Source organism: Cydia pomonella, unplaced genomic scaffold, assembly GCF_033807575.1.
Source record: "Cydia pomonella isolate Wapato2018A unplaced genomic scaffold, ilCydPomo1 PGA_scaffold_100, whole genome shotgun sequence".
Lineage (NCBI taxonomy): Eukaryota > Metazoa > Arthropoda > Insecta > Lepidoptera > Tortricidae > Cydia > Cydia pomonella.
In genome coordinates, this window is record NW_026907745.1 from 42,286 (window position 1) to 59,648 (window position 17,363).

Genomic DNA, 17,363 nt, shown 5'->3' on the forward strand with positions numbered 1-17,363 from the left:
ATAATTGGTATAAAATAATAGTTTGTTATGTTTATTTAAGCAAGGCCTGTACTTTCAAGGTAGTAAATAAAAAATTAAAAAAGAAATATTTTTTATTTCTATAGTTCATAAATAATGCTCCTTTTGTGACCGATCAGAAAGACACTTTACCCCCAATTTTAAATTCTACATTGTAGTGCAGAGATTGTTAGCAGAAGTTGCTAAATTGCTACCTAGGTTTATGGTTGAAACATTCAAAATATTTTAGAGGATAGTGGACGACCACTTCCCCCATTTTCCTCCCTCAATATTGACATTATGAATAATATTTTTAAACAATTTCATGTATATTAACCATATATAGCTATGCCCCTTTGTTTTCCTCTTTTCGATTTATTATTATTAGGTATAAGATAGGAGCAAAATGAGAAGGTACTTAGCATCGCACGTTTACCCAGTATCACAGCAGTCTTGAAACAGAGACGCTTACGGTGGTTGGGGCACGTGCACAGGATGGAGCCCTCTCGTTTGCCACGTAAGGGCTCCTCTACACGATGGCCCAGCGTAGGCCAGTCCAAGGGACGCAGCTATGCGGTGAAATGAGATAGCAATATCACTTGCCCCCTCTAACGCATAAATGCGTCCCTAGGACTGGCCTACGCTGGGCCATCATGTAGAGGAGCCATAAGACTATCCTAAGCGAAGTAGCGCACGCGAAACGACCGGTTGGGCGACCAATGCTTCGTTTAAAGGATAGCGCAAAGCGAGATATGTTGTCCTTCCGGATCGATCCCACCAACTGGGAAAGGGAGGCTGAAGACCGCGAGCACTGGAGGAAGACCCTGGGAGATGGAGTAGTTGCACACGATGAAGCATGGCTTAAACTCCTTCACACTAGGCGAGAACTGAGACACCAGCGCGCTGTTTTCCCACCTTCGTCACCGGGCATGACATTCTCCTGCCCGCCATGCGGTCGCGGCTGCCGCTCTCAAATTGGGCTTACTAGTCATTTACGTAAGTGCCTTAATGTTATGGGCGCTGTTCAAAGCATCATTTAATTGATGTTAAAGGCCAAATGATGTGGAACAAAATACAAATTCCATACAATTATCAAAAACACTTATAATATTTGAAAAATCTTAAAAAATCAAACAAAGGGGCATACGTATTATTTATATACATAAAAGGGTGTAGCAGGATAGCCTAGGAAAAATTGCCCCCAGCGATTTTGGGCCGAAACTGTAATCATACGATGCCTTTTGGGGAGGTTATACTCTGCACAAAGTTTCATCCCTCTGTTACCCCCTGGGGGTGAAAAACACCCGATTAACCCCAAAACTGTTTTAATTATTTTTTCCTAAACTATGAAAGTGACGAATTTCAAATTTCGTACAAATATTAATAAGACTAAAAGCTATGTGCTAAAAAAATATTAACCCCCTAACCATTTAAATTCTTGTAAAAAAAACAAAAATGAAAAAAGAATCATCCTGTATCTCAAGTTTGGCTCACGGTACACACACCATTTTTTTTTTAAATGTACCAATTTATATTCTATATTATATAAAAGTTTCATGGACCTACTCCAGAAGGAACATTGCGAAATTAAAATAAACGTACTATTTCGTAGCCACTAATCATTATACTCGTATCATGCTTAATACGCAACGTCTCGGACCCGAAACCAAGATAATTTTAAAAAACCGGCCAAGAGCATGTCGGGCCACGCTCAGTGTAGGGTTCCGTAGTTACTCTTCCGTCACAATAAGCTAAACTGGAGCTTTAAGTATAGTAAATTGTTAACCAAGGGATGAAACGGTACCTTTCACGCGAGTTAAACAAATAGGCAAATTTGCATAATCAGTACCTAATTAAAGTATGTCTTTTTACTATGAAGGGGAAACTTTTTGCGATAACTCAAAAACACCTAAACTGATCATGTCCGCTATAGTTTTCATTTAATGTCTTTCTTAAGCTCTACTTCCACGATTTTTTTCATTTTTTTTGGACCTATGGTTCAAAAGTTAGAGGGGGGGGACACATTTTTTTTTCTTTCGGAGCGATTATCTCCGAATATATTCACTTTATCAAAAAATGTTTGTTGAAGACCCCTATTAGTTTTGAAATACCTTTCCAACGATACTCCACACTGTAGGATTGAAGCAAAAACAAAAATTCACCCCCACTTTACGTGAAGGGGAGGTACCCTCAAAAAAAATTAGATTTTATTGTACGACTTTGTCGGCTTTATTGATTTACATATCCATGCCAAATTTCAGCTTTCTAGCACTAACGACCACGGAGCAAAGCCTCGGACAGACAGACAGACAGGCAGACGGACATGGCGAAACTATAAGGGTTCCTAGTTGACTACGGAACCCTAAAAATGTTTTTATAAATACAAATGAGTTTGATTCATACTTCTTTATCCCCACCTTTTTCAAATCGGGCACGAGCAGCGCCAGCGGTCCGATCGCAAGCCATTGTTTATTAATAATGCAAGGCTCTTAGTGGGAGTTCAATGAATAGTACGCACCAAAGAGCCAATACATATTAATTTCGCAATGTTATTCCTTCTGGAGTAGGTCCATGAAACTTTTGTATCATGTAGAATATAAACTGGTTCATTTTTGAAAAAAAAAATGGTGTGGTACCATGAGCCAAACTTGATATACAGGTTGATTCTTTTTTTATTTTTGTTTTTTTTTACAAGAGTTTAAATGGTTAGGGGGTTAATATTTTTTTAGCACATAGATCAATCATAGATCTTATTAATATTTGTACAAAATTTGAAATTCGTCACTTTCATAGTTTAGGAAAAAATAATTAAAACAGTTTTGGGGTTAGTCGGGTGTTTTTCACCCCCAGGGGGTAACAGAGGGATGAAACTTTGTGCAGAGTATAACCTCCCCAAAAGGAATCGTTTGATTACAGTTTCGGCCCAAAATCGCTGGGGCAATTTTTCCTAGGCTATCCTGCTACAATTGGAAAATCAATATATTTAAATTTTTCATTGCAATAATTTTCATATAATGTCAATTGTGCTGCGTCACGCTCTCCCCAAATAATCTTATTACATAAGTACTATATTACTTGTAATATTATTATTTCTAATTAAATTTAAAATTACAAACTAATTCTAACGGATGATGGTCCGACCAGTACACGTCATAATGTATTTTTATACTCCGTATTAGTTTCCGTGCCGCTTCAGATACTACACAGTGATCCAGCCAGCTTTTAGTACCATTAATATCACTAACATAGGTGTATGTATCCGAGGCCACTCCTAGAATGTCTATGTCCGCACATTGCCATCTAACATCGCACAAAAGTCTAACAACTCCTTACCGAATCGTCTGCCCGGGTGAGCGTTGAAATCCCCTAATATGAAGACGCAGTCTACCTGGCACTCCTCCACTATTGCCGCCATTTCCCCTAGGCATTCCGTAAATTCGGTAAGAGTCTCCGCAGAATCGACGGGCATTGTACACAGAGAACACCAAGAGCGAACGATCCGATAACACTATCTTTACAGCAGCGAGTCGCGCACTTTTACAATGCACAATCGAAACCGATGTAAATAAACATTTCCGCCACAATAACGCCACACCGTGCACCGCCGTACGGCCTACCGCGTAAAATCCCAGCTCCAGTATCGACCGCCGATGCTACACCCTTTCGTAAAAATATTGTCACCGAAATTTAAATGCGACTTTCCTCACTCCAGTGAGTGAGACAAGCTTTCGTCATAATGATGATGCCTTTCATTCATGAATGTAAATAAATGTGGTTAACTTTACTTGATGTTTAATTTTATTAACCTTTAATAATGAACTCACTACTGAGGTGAAAAGTTGCGTGTCACACGAGAGCAGTTATTTACATCTCGTGTTTTTAACTCCCTCGCTACGCTCAAGATTCTAACTTAGAATCACTCGCTTCGTGATGCAATTATAGAATCCTTTCGCTTACTCAAAATCAACACTCGCAAGAAAAACCAACTTTCCTGTCTTGTTGCACAAATAACTAGTACAGTACATATGGTGCTACTTTACCGCACTAGTGCGAAAATTAGCGTATTACGTTACTGTGTCGAACATTTAAAGGCCCATATGTACTGTAAAACGTTGTACGATACATGTGCAAATAGGTAATTCGCAACTCGTGCCGATTTAAAACACTCCCTTCGGTCGTGTTTTAATTTATCGCCACTCGTTTCGAATTTCCTATTTTCGCACTAGTATCGTAATGTACTATTACAGTACATACGGTGCTACTATAGTGTTACGCACTAGTGTGTAAATTAGCACATTATGTAACTAAGTATGTCGAAAATTTAAAGGGTCATATGTACTGTAAAACGTTGTACGACACATGTGCGAATAGGTAATTCGCAACTCTTGTCTATTTAAAAGACTCCCTTCGGTCGTGTTTCAATTTATCGCCACTAATGTATCGTAAATAACTATTATACAATCGTGATATAATAAATAAATATTATAGGACATTATTACACAAATTGACTAAGTCCCACAGTAAGCTCAATAAGGCTTGTGTTGAGGGTAATTGGTTAGTCTTATTTGCAGGCAATAACGGACCAGCGTTGGACCAAAAATGTTACGTCATGGAAAGGGCCACTAGGGAAACGGGGTATAGGAAAACCTGTTACTAGATGGGAAGACGAAATAAAAAATATAGCTGGTCAAAACTGGATGCGAATAGCTCAAGATAGAGATGAGTGGAAAACTCTGGAGGAGGCCTTCACCTGTGAAGACGGGGTTCTTGCTACATATTAAAATTCATTTTGAAATAGTTTTAGAGCTGCCATTGGGAAGCTATAAGTAATTAAGTTTGCTTATAGTTTTTTGATGTTGGTTCTAAAATTATTTTAACTTAACTCTAAACAACAATGTTAAAATGTTTAAAATTTTCGCAAGAAATAAAAGGCTATTTTATTTTATTTATTTATTATTTATTTGCAGGTTCATACATTTGCCATTTAATGCAAGTAGCTAATGTATGAACTCGCAATAAACACTAATCAATGTATAAACAGACCCCAATGTCAGCCTCACATACCTGAATGGGCTGTGTGCCACACTTTCCCATGCTGACCTTACATGAAGTTGAATTGAACATAGGTACAGTTAGCTGCAAAAAGTATGTATCGAAGAATTGTACTTGGTACTACACTCTTATTACGCTGCGGGCTTAGCATGGTCTTAGTTATCACGCGATATGGTGACAATCTTGTTGTTAAAATGACAGTTTTCTTCGATTTTATCGTTCACACTACGGTTGCAGACGATAATAGGAGTTATCCACATTTGACAGCGATAGATGACAATCGACAATTTGCATAACATGGTCGTCGGATAATTTGACACATTATCCCATTTTGGCAGTTCAATATAGTTAATTTTATCTACGTGCTTCTTAGGTCACGACAAGCGTTGTCGTGGATGCAAAGCTCATGAAAAAACCTATGTTAAGGTATAAATTATCAGTAAGTATCCGTTTTTCTATGATTTTATTGAGTGTTAGTTATTGAGTGTTAGTTAGTTCGTTAGTAGTGTAACTCCTCTGGAGTTGCAGGTGTACATAGGCTACGGAGACTGCTTACCATCAGGCGGGCCGTATGCTTGTTTGCCACCGACGTAGCAAAAAAAAAAAAAAAAAAGTTCCGCTGCATATAATATTGTCAATATTTTCTTTGCAGGGATGTCGAGATTTTTTTTCTTCCAGCTCGCAACTGCTGCAGAGGAAAAAGAAAGAAGAAGGATTCAGCGACGATCTTTGAGGGACGCTGCAAACCCCTTTGATATGCCGGACGAAGAGTTCCGTCATATATACAGAGTACGAAAGGAGTTAGTGTTATATATTTGTGAAGAACTCAACGCCGACCTCCAGCCTCACAAGGGTGATGATTGCCATCTCACCTTAAGGTAAAGCTATAATATTGCAGTGTTGCTCATATAGTACCAAAAGTTTGTATGTTAAGATACCGCACAATCACACAAAATTAGCTGATACAAATATTTGGGTGAAATTGTTGTTTATAACATAACAGAGGTGCTACATTATACCTTAAAATTTAAATATTTCTTAAGCGAAAAAATTTACTTAAATAATTAAGCTGTGTACAACTACTTAAATAAGATTCTAACAGCATTACATCTGCTGGCTGATGGCAATTATCAACACGGGACTGGTCAGGATCATGGTTTATCTATTGGTCAGACGACTGTAAGCCACAGTATCTCGAACAATTTGTAGATGCTGTGAACAGAATGTATGTTTATTGGACCACTGAACTACTAGGCATCAAAAACTGTGAGAGTATACTAGGGCTATCTTAGTAGTTTTTACTTTTTTGAATAAGCATCAGTGTTGATGTATTGTGTAAGGAGATAGGTATTGTTTGATAGTTATGTTCAGGTAGTTAGTTACATTGGATACATAATCTGGAATTGCAATACTAGCTAGGTTTGACTAAGGTTAAGTTCTAAAACGTGCCATCTAAAATATGCTCCTTTTTACAGACTTAAAGACCAATGGATAATAGTTTTTCCTGGAACTGATCGGTCCCGACGATCAGTTGCCTCAGGATTTGAGGATGCATATGGTCTGCCAAATATCTTGGGTGTAGTAGACTGCACTCAAGTGAAAATATTTCCCACCTGTGCCACACGGAGTGCAATATCTGAATCGGAAAGGCGTTCACGCTCTTAATGTACAGCTAGTAAGTTTCAATTTTAGTTACAAATAATGATTTTTTTATATTAATCATAAAATCCTCATCACTGACCACAATGTATGTATATTATAATTAAATAAAGAAATATAAATACTATGGGACAATCTAACACAAATCGACTAAGATAATGATGTACCTAATCTAGATTGATTATAATAATTCATTAAAATAATAACTTATATGTTACTACTTGGTTGTCACCAATTCTCAAATAAGAATATAAATAACCTTATATCTTCAGATTGCAGATGTCAACTGTAAGATCTTGGCAGTAAACACGAGGTTTCCTGGCCGTGTGCACGACTCTTTCATATTTAACAATTCGTCCATTTAGGATGAATTAAGAAGATTGTACAATGGCCACATTGGGGAGTATTTCCTTCTGGGTAAGCAGAAAATTGTGTATCTGTACCTAGTGTAAATTTATTCGATGGGGAGACGTGACGTACGCGTTTGCGTTAACTGTCATTTTGTATGGAATTTTGAGTTTCCAAAACATCCCGCTTGGCGCGCTGTTTCTAAATCCCTTAGCACCACTTGCACCATTTCACTAACTCGGGGTTAACTGGTTAACCCTGGAGTTACCATGTTACCAGTACAATTTCACATTGGGGTAACGGTTTAACCGGTTAACCCCGGGTTATTGGAATGGGGCAAGTGCATGTTAGTAAATGTACTAAGATCACGACCACAGAATAAATAGTTCATGACTAAGTTAATATACCTATCATAATGTAAATAACCGGCCAAGAGCATGTCGGGCCACGCTCAGTGTAGGGTTCCGTAGTTACTCTTCCGTACAATAAGCTAAACTGGAGCTTAAAGTGTAGTAAATGGTACCTTTCACCCGAGTTAAACAAATAGGCAAATTTGCATAATCAGTACCTAATTAAAGAAGTCTTTTTACTATGAAGGGAAAACTTTTTGCGATAACTCAAAACAGCTAAACTGATCATGTCCGCTATAGTTTTCATTTAATGTCTTTCTTAAGCTCTACTTCCACGATTTTTTTCATATTTTTTGGACCTATGGTTCAAAAGTTAGAGGGGGGGGACACATTTTTTTTTTCTTTCGGAGCGATTATCTCCGAATATATTCACTTTATCAAAAAATGTTTCTTGAAAACCCCTATTAGTTTTGAAAGACCTTTCCAACGATACCCCACACTTTAGGGTTGAAGCGAAAAAAAAATTCACCCCCACTTTACGTGTAGGGGAGGTAACCTAAAAAAAATTAAAATTTTAGATTTTATTGTACGACTTTGTCGGCTTTATTGATTTATATATCCATGCCAAATTTCAGCTTTCTAACACTAACGACCACGGAGCAAAGCCTCGGACAGACAGACAGACAGACAGACAGACAGACAGACGGACATGGCGAAACTATAAGGGTTCCGTTTTATGCCATTGGCTACGGAACCCTAAAAAGGCATAAGCAAGGGGGAAGTTTCGTTAGTTTTTCAGATGATTAAGTATTATGTAACCAAAAAATAATAATTTCAGGTGACTCGGGGTATGCTCTTGAGCCATGGCTCATGACGCCAGTGCTGAATCCTGCCCCGGGAAGCCCAGAAGCAAGGTAGGTACACGGTCTGGCACTGTCGCGTGCGCAACACGATCAAGCGTACCAATGGGTACCTCACAAACGTATTCCGGTGCCTGGGCCACGACCGCGTCTTACACTACAGCCCGACGAAGGCATCGTCAATAATAAATGCATGTTGCGTAGTATACAACATAATGCAACATTATAGGTAAGTGAGCTTAACATTGCAGATTCTCATCAGTGATAGAGAGGTTAGATAAGTAACGAAATTTTCTTGTTTCGCGGTAGACCCTCAGGGCCTCCGCTAGCTGACGCGGACGCCCGCCGCGTGCACACGCTCGCGGGTCCTGCTCCCAGGCCAATTCCGTCGCACGCGCCCGCGCCACTTAGCGCTATTCATACAATTTGTTATTAGACGGGGCGTCCGTTCGGATAATCCGCGTCAGCTAGCGGAGGCCCTCAGATTGTGATGGATTGTGGTAGTTGTGACCCCTACGCAGAGTTTCGCGTAATATTCCCTATTAAATGAAGATAAGGGCAAATGGAATAAATTTCATTGTTCAGCGATTGATGAAGAAAGTTTCACATTTTTACTCTTTATAGTGATGATTAGATTTCTTCTTTAAATTCTAATATTCTTACCGATGTTCTCCTTTTTCTTGCAGAAATGTTCCCGAGGAAATCGTAGGAGATATTGATGAAGACGCTCCTCAAGAACTTCCTCATCGTCATGCGCAAAACGGACTACTATTAAGAGTGGCGCAGGAAAAGCGTGCGCGTCTAATAAATACATATTTTGCTTATTACTATGTTTTATTCTGATACAAATACCTACCTAATATACAAAACGTAGAAAAATGCGCAATGCTTTAGATTCCCTTAACTTTGTTATGGCTACAGGAAAAATGGGAAAGAGTTAACCATATTATAAAATGTGTATGAACCAAATCCCTTTTTCCCGCTCTATGTAGTAATATACTAAATAAGTATGTATTTTCTTTCAAGAAATGTAATCAGAACATTATTTTACTAATAAAACACAGTTTTCAAAATCAGTAAACTTTAATTCCTTTTGCTCGGAAAACAAATAGGTAAAAACTCAAAAACGCCCCGAAAACCCCCATATAGCAAATTTAATTGAAATCATTTGAGCCATTTTCGAGATCACCGTAATCATTGACATATATCTAAGGACGGGCCTTATGGGCAATAAGAATAACCGGTCAAGTGCGAGTTCGTTTACCTCGCACACCGAGGGTTCCGTACAAACTTCAAATTTTCTCATGAAAGACTTGACCAATGTAAAAAAAACAATTTTTATTCTTAAACTTCGGAGATGAGAGAGGGGGGGGGGATGGTATTATTTTCACATTTTCCTTCATACGTAAATTTTTTTTTCACAATGAAAATAAAAAATTGTTTTGTAATTTTCAATTTGAGCTCTTTCAAATGATACCCCACTTGACCTATTTAACTAGACTTTGCAATTTTACCCCCTCTTCATATTGGGAATTTTCCATTATTAATACTTACAAATAAAATAAAATAAATACACATCCAATATGTTTGGGTCAGCGTTATTCATTACTATTCCAAATTTCACATCGATAGCTTAAGTACTTCTCGAGATATTTAGCAATAGCACCATAAGGGTTCCTTTTGTACCTTTTTGGTACGGAACCCTAATAAACATACGGTGTGTATTTTTGATATGGCCGCAAACGTAAACTAGACGGAGGGTGCGAGGACAGCGCTTAGCTCAGACGTCTTCCTCTTCCATTATAACTGTGTCTTCCAAGTTCTCAATAATCTCGGTGTCCTCCAATGTGTTAATACTGGAACAATACCAAAATATAATTTATAATAATAATTAAGAAGTGGGTCCTTTATTCAAGGTACGAGATATTAACGGTGATTACTTTTGAAGCCACATCCATATATGTGTGTAAGTTGAGTCTCTCGAGCAACTCGCAGATGGCGTTGCAATCGTTTAAAAAACATGTCACTAGGTACAACAAACCCAAAGGAACAAAACCGACATTAGACGATTCGATGGTAATCCCAGCCAGTGTAGACGTGCCTCGGCCGAGGCGGCGCACTAGGGCGAGGAAAACGCGCGCTCCGCCTCGTCCGAGGCACGTCTACACTGGCCGTTTTGTGCGTGAGGAAGTTGCCTGGCGCGTATGCTCGCTCTGTGTGGACCCGGCTATTTGAGTTACTTTTGTTTGGTGACTAACTAATCAAAGATGAAATAAGATTTACCACAATTATGAATGAGGAGTAGAAATTCACGATAAAAAAGCTATGCATTTGACATTTCGAAAGACCTCCGTCTACACTAGCACCCCTAGTGGCGAAATTAAACGCGGTAGCACTCATTCGGGCGTTAATAATATTGTATTCCAAAGGCTCTCATACACGAAAATAAGATCTTGCTCCTTGGAAAGGTCAGAGGATGAACCTATAATTAGTCAGGTAGTTCAACCTCAGGGTAGGAGTGCTTGTTCATTCGTTCGCGTGTTATTACTAGTACATACTACTTAAACAATAAATAATACGTTTATTTGTTAGTTGATATGAGCAAAGAAAATTTGAAATAGAGGTGGATTGTCAATGAAAATTTTGTAGCTACAGCAGATTTACTGCCATCTTTAGGCACACGATTAAAACTTTTAGAACGCCATTTGACTTTGATCCTGAGTCTTTTACTGATGTGTCAAATTTGTTAAATATCAGAAAGGGGCGCCATATTACCGGGCATAACCCGGCCCGGGCCTTTGATCTATTAGATGGCGCCACTTTTTGATATTTAACAAATTATACACATATTAGTGTACGGATAAGGATCAAAGTCAAATGACGTTCTAAAAGTTTTAATCATGTGTCGAAAAATTGCAGTAAATTTACTGTGGCTACAAAGGTTTCTTTGAGAATCCACCTGTTTCAAATTTTCTTTGATATCAGTATTAAAAGTCTTACCGATTCGCCAACAAGTCGTGCCCCTCCTTCAAAACACTCCATTTTTGTTTCTGCGCCTCATTAAAAATTTTCAGTTCGTTCAGGATATCCTGTCAACATAAAATATGTTATAGCAAGTTTAAACTAAGTGGTATCACAGAGCACATAATAAATAGCGCCATCTACCACAATGGAGATTATCTGTTCTACATAACTACATTTACTTGTTCCAGCTCATACTAAAGTTGCACAAGAAAGCCTTCATATACCACTGATTTCTTACGGGCTCCCCGTATACCTACTTATTGTGGGAATACAGAATTTGAGTCAAACATATCCATACACAATTTACGGTATTAACAGCTTTATATCTTATTTCTGTTATGATAACTGACTCACACAAAATATAACTATAATAAGTTGTCAAATTTTATGAACATTTAACTATTAACAACAACCAACACCAGATTTGACTATTATGATACTACCAAACGCTGATATATACCGCACACGAATGAGAAGCTAATAGGTTACTTAGGATTGAATAAGTCTAGTGTTATGAAATATATTAGTAATAATAACATTGCCGTGTACCGTCCAGTCAAACATATGACCATGGTCAAGATTTCAAGATAAATAAAATTCCAGCCTTTCAATAAAATGCATGTTAATTATAAGTTTCATAATAACCCTCTTATGGGTAGTTGGTGGTGTTATTTTATTTAAACGGCACTGTACGATACGAGAAATCCCGAAATGTAGATTTTGCGATTGCTCGCGTATATATATATTTATTATTTGTATGTTTTATCAATACAAATAAGGTCAGATGGGGTAAGCGAAATATGGAGGCAAGAGAAACACTTGTAGGGAATGGTACGTCAAGTATGGAGCTTACAGGCTTTATGTATGCATTCTTACTGCCAAGTTACTGTTTTTCTTGTCCCAAGTTAAATAAACAATGTTTCTCGTACTCAACCTGATCTTAAAACAGAATTATTAGTTCATAAATTAATTAATTACTCTTAAAATATTATCATGCTCATGCTGCAGATGATTAAATTGTGCTGTCGAATGTGCCGGTTCCGTCGTGCGGTTGCGGGGCAAGTACACAGCTCTGTGTACGTGGATACGCGTGCAGGGCGCGGATCCACGTACACAGAGCTGTGTACTTGACGTGCAGGCAGGACAAGACGTGCGGGTTGGGCGGTTATTGCGGAACGAGCGAGAAGGGCGGGACGGGCATAGCGGGCGGAAAGGGCGGCAAGAGAGGGACGTTCGGGTAGTCCAGGACTTGTGGGCAGTACTGAATGCGTGGAGCGTATAGGGCTGGCAGAAGGAGAGGGAGACGAGGACAAATGAGAGGTGGAGAAGTGGGGTTGTTCGATGAGCAAGGCCGCAGTAACGGTGGCGGTTGTTGGAACAACAACGAGATTTTCAGCAGTGGCAGAAAACGTGCTGCCAGCCACACTGTTCCCATCACCCGAAAACTCAACGTAGTCGTCAATCTGAGGCAATGAGCACATGCAAGTTTAAAATATTTGTTATAAGAATGAAAACAAGCAAAAGATTGTAAAAACTTTTACCCGACTATGATTTTTTTCTTAACTATAGCACCTCTTCCTTGTCCAAAGTCAGTTAAATATTATTATGTAGTCTATGTCACCCCATAAAAATGAACCTATAAACACCTCATTCACCAAAATTGATTAGTAATTTATACACAACAAAAACATACCGGCATATATACGGCATCCATACGTAGACTGCTAAAATCATAACCCTTCCCATTCTCATAGTCGGGTAAAAATAATTCCGGTTAAACCAAACCAAAAACTTAAAAAGTAAATATATCTGAAAATGCTAGCTTCTGCAAGGGTGTCGCCAGCGGGGAGCAGGTGCCCACCTAGAGAATAAAATCTGTTGTCATTTATACATGATTAGCCGGGTCCACACAGAGCGAGCATACGCGTGAGGCAATATTCTCACGCACAAACTGGCCAGTGTAGACGTGCGCTCGGGCAAGGAAAACGCACGCGCCTCCTCGGTCGCTCTGTGTGGACTCGGCTATATAAATTCAACAATATTTATACCCATAGTCATAACTGCATGCGATTATGGCAAAATTAATACACTAACTATACTTATTAATAGTATTAAAACAGCTTTTACAGTACAGTCAGCGTCAAATACTTTGTAGCAACCAAAGTAGCCAAATAGTTCGGTACACCATATATTTAGTATGGTGTACTACGAAGTATTTGACGCTGACTGTACATATGGTACTACTTTACCGCACTAGTGCGAAAATTACCATATTACGTTACTGTGTCAAACATTTAAAGGGTACCTTATGTACTGTAAAACGTTGTACGATACATGTGCGAATAGGTAATTCGCAACTCGTGTCAATTTAAAACACTCCCTTCAGTCGTGTTTTAATTTATCGCCACTCGTTTCAAATTTTCTGACTTGTTATTATATGCCGATACTAAAATATACACCATTATTAAATCAAGTGATGATTGTATGAAACTTCAAGCTGATCTTGATAGACTGAGTTTATATTGTTCTATGAATGAACTGTACTTGAATGTCGAAAAATGCTGTGCCATTACATTTACAAGAAAACGCAATAAGATAGAGTATAATTATTCATTAAACAACAAAAATTTAAGGGTTTTGTCTGAAGTGAAGGACCTGGGGTTAAATCTTGATAGCGAACTACAATTTATTTCACATATTGACAAAATTTCAGCAAAAGCATACAGAATGTTGGGATTCATTTTCCGACAAAGCAGGGATTTTACAAACCCTAAGACTCTGCAACTTCTCTTTAACGCATTTGTTAGGTCCAACTTAGAATACGCTACTACAGTCTGGAATCCTCATTTCAATGTTCACATTAACACAATTCAAAAAATTCAGAACAAATTTATCAGAACAATGAAATTTAATATAAATTTAAATCTTTTTGCCCTGACAATTTCTCTCTTCAACCCCGTAGAGAAATTCGAGATCAGATATTTTTGTTCAAAATCATACATGGCCTTATTGATTCTCCCAATCTTTTGTCTAAAATTTCAATTCGATGTCCTGATCGGCGAACTCGCTCCACAAACCTATTTGCAATTAACTTTGGTCGTACTACATATGCAAGAAATAAGTTCTTAGCTAGAGCGTGTAGAACTTATAATGAAATTTTTTCTGATATTGATATATTCCATTTATCATTACAACAGTTTGTTTCTGTAATAAAATGTACAGCTAATAATAATATTGATTAGTTACTATATTTCAGCATACTTGCCAATTTGTTAATATTGTTTTCAACAGTTTGAGTTATTTGAGTTTTGCATGTTTTGATATTAATGTTAATTTCTGAGCAACATAATTGTTATTACTCATTAGTGGAAACTGTTTGGCTTGTGGATGTGTAATCTGATTAACTATGTGTGTTGTTTTTGCCTGTTTGTTTCCCAAAGGTTTAATTAAATAAATAAATTAACTATTTTTCGCACTTGTATCGTAATGTACTATTGCAATACATATTGTGCTACTTTACCGCCCTAGTGCAGTAACTAGCACTATACATGCATATATTGAAAAGTGCCATATGTACTGTAAGACGTTGTATGTACAATATACATGCAAAAAGGTAATTTCCTACTTTTTGCACTTGTATCGCAAAGTACTTTTAGAAACTACTTAGCCTGACATTAACTCAACAGATACAATAAACAAGACACAATAAACTCTTCATGGTCTTAGTTTAAGCAAAGAGAAATAAGAAAGCTTAGATTACTCACTTCATAAATATTATTAAGAAATTAAAATCAAATCAAATGTTCGACGACCGGTTTAGCCTAGTGGGTCACTACAGCAAAACTATACATATTAAATACCTTTTTTAGAAAACATTATAATAAGCAACTGACTCTTTGACCTGCATTATCATGACCTCAGTAATCATTAAGATGTTAATTTTATTAGTTATTATACTTCATTTTATTACTATGCACAGATTGCACTGTAATTTCATTCAATATTATATATTATAAAAAAGTGTCTTGTTTAGGAAGACTTCTATGCGGACTAAGTGATGGAAATCTTAACTATGGGAAGCATATTTACTTACCACTTTCCATGCCTGCACTGACTTATTGGGCCCGTGCTCCCTTAAGGCCTGTGCAAGGGCCTCCCATTGCGCCTCGTACCTCTGGGGTCCTTAGAGGCCCGTCAAATTCCCGGTTGGCGAACCGGGTGTGCTGTGACATGTATTCAACGAGCAATCTAATTTGTGCTGCGTTCGAGCGACTGAAAAAAAACAGTCACATAAGTTAACGATCAAAGGAACTGGCAAATAGCTATATTTTTCTGCAAATAAATTCTTTTTGTTTTGTGTAACTTACATTTTTGGATTTTTGGGTGGCATCCTTTCAAAAGTGGTAGCGGCGGTTTGGCCAAACACTTCACAGTAATAACACGCAAACTGCCGATAAAACTTTTCAAGTTGTCAAAATAGCAAACAACGGAACAACATAAACGGAAAAGGCTTTAATATTTCCTGAGGAGTAGTGGGCAACATATTTTCATCACTGTGATCACTGTCACACATTTTTATTTAGTATTATTCACGGTTTCACTCACAAAACAAAACTTTATGAGTTTTCAAACTTCAACAATGACTTCAACGCAGAGGAATACTCGTGGGCGTCCGTTGTAAAAAAAAATGTTTGTGTTTGCCTAACAATCACAGAACAGAGGGCCTACCGTGAACCACGTTCGACGTGTTGCCTCCCTGTCATACTTACGTACGAATTTATAAGTGCGACAGAGAGGCAACACGTCGAACGTGGTTCGCGGTAGGCCCTGACGCGTCGCAGCAGCGTGCAGCGTGTTTAAGTAGACCGAAGTATGACAGACGCCGCGACGGTATTACATTTCGAAACGCCACCGTTGGCAAATTTGCATTGAATTGAGTCTCCTTAAACAAGAAATATTTTATCGAAATATGTGAAGTTCTATTTTCAACATTTTTATAGTAGCGATAAAATTCGGTGGTTTTCCGATTATATTATTTAGCTCATAACTCATAACTCATAACATCTTTATTGCTCATATATTACATTGAATACAGACCCTGTAAGGGCACAGCAATTTATTCTTATACTATAAGTACTTATACTTAAAACTAATATTATTAATTACATTACATTGCACAGCTATGTAGGTAAAAATAAAAATAAACCTAAAAAAAAAAAAAAAAACTAGTTTTCTATTTTGTCGGAAAGGTATCTTCAAAAAACTCCTTCAAAGAATAATAACTTTTATCTAATAAATAATTATTTAAGGCGGTTTCAAATGATTTAGGTTTTGCTATTGATTTTATTGCTTGTGGAATTTGTTATATATTTTAGTGCACATCATGTGAGGTCCTGAATGATATAATGTTAGGTTGGATGTGGGTAGCGCGAGGTTGTTATTTTCGGAGGTTTAGCGGTTTTGTGTGACGTTCTTTGGCTTGTAAGAAAATTGCTATGGGCTTTTACAAATTTACATATTTCTAATATATATAAGCACGTTAGTGTTAAGATGCCTAGCTCCTTGAAATAGGTTCGACAGCTGTGCATTTGTTTATATTTACTATTATTCTGATACACTTTTTTAGGAACGCACCGTAAATTTTATACTGCGTACTCACTTGAATTTGCGTACTATTTTTAAGAGGTGCACGTAACGGAACGCAAAACCCATCTGGCAACACTGACTAAGATCTTTCAAAGATATTCTAACGTCAAAGTGACATTGGTCATCCGAATCGTGCAGCTTCTGTCAATTATACCACATACAAACGATATCTAATTGAGAACTTATCTATATCTAAAACCAGAACTTAACGATCTCATATCTTTTCCGTATTGCATTTTTCGAATAGGGCCGTTGCTGTCAGAAGTTCCAGCCTCGTTTTGCGAAGCTGGATCGTTTTCAGGGGAATTGTCAGCCATATTGCGATGATTGTTTCCTGCGCTTATACACGGCTATCGATATTAATTATGTTTTCTAGTATATTTTATTATTTCGTAATAATATTCACGCGGTCAGATAAAGTCATTGA

The 17,363-nt window shown here is 37.7% G+C and overlaps 2 long non-coding RNA genes across 3 annotated transcripts; one reads left to right on the forward strand and one right to left on the reverse strand.

The window, feature by feature from the left end:
* The first annotated feature begins 6,395 nt into the window (after window positions 1-6,395).
* LOC133533158 (uncharacterized) lies at window positions 6,396-9,090 on the forward strand. Its single transcript, XR_009801817.1, has 3 exons — window positions 6,396-7,125; window positions 8,245-8,320; window positions 8,953-9,090. It is a non-coding gene; the product is annotated as an uncharacterized LOC133533158 (long non-coding RNA).
* Window positions 9,091-9,330: 240 nt separating this feature from the next.
* On the reverse strand, window positions 9,331-16,509 carry LOC133533157 (uncharacterized). 2 transcript variants are annotated; one of them, XR_009801816.1, is made up of 4 exons: window positions 15,384-16,509; window positions 12,984-13,151; window positions 11,267-11,355; window positions 9,331-10,748 (listed from the first exon to the last, which is right to left on the reverse strand). It is a non-coding gene; the product is annotated as an uncharacterized LOC133533157 (long non-coding RNA). The 2 variants fall into 2 exon arrangements; XR_009801815.1 differs by lacking the exon at window positions 12,984-13,151 and having other exon boundaries at window positions 9,331-10,122.
* Between the last annotated feature and the right edge of the window lie 854 nt (window positions 16,510-17,363).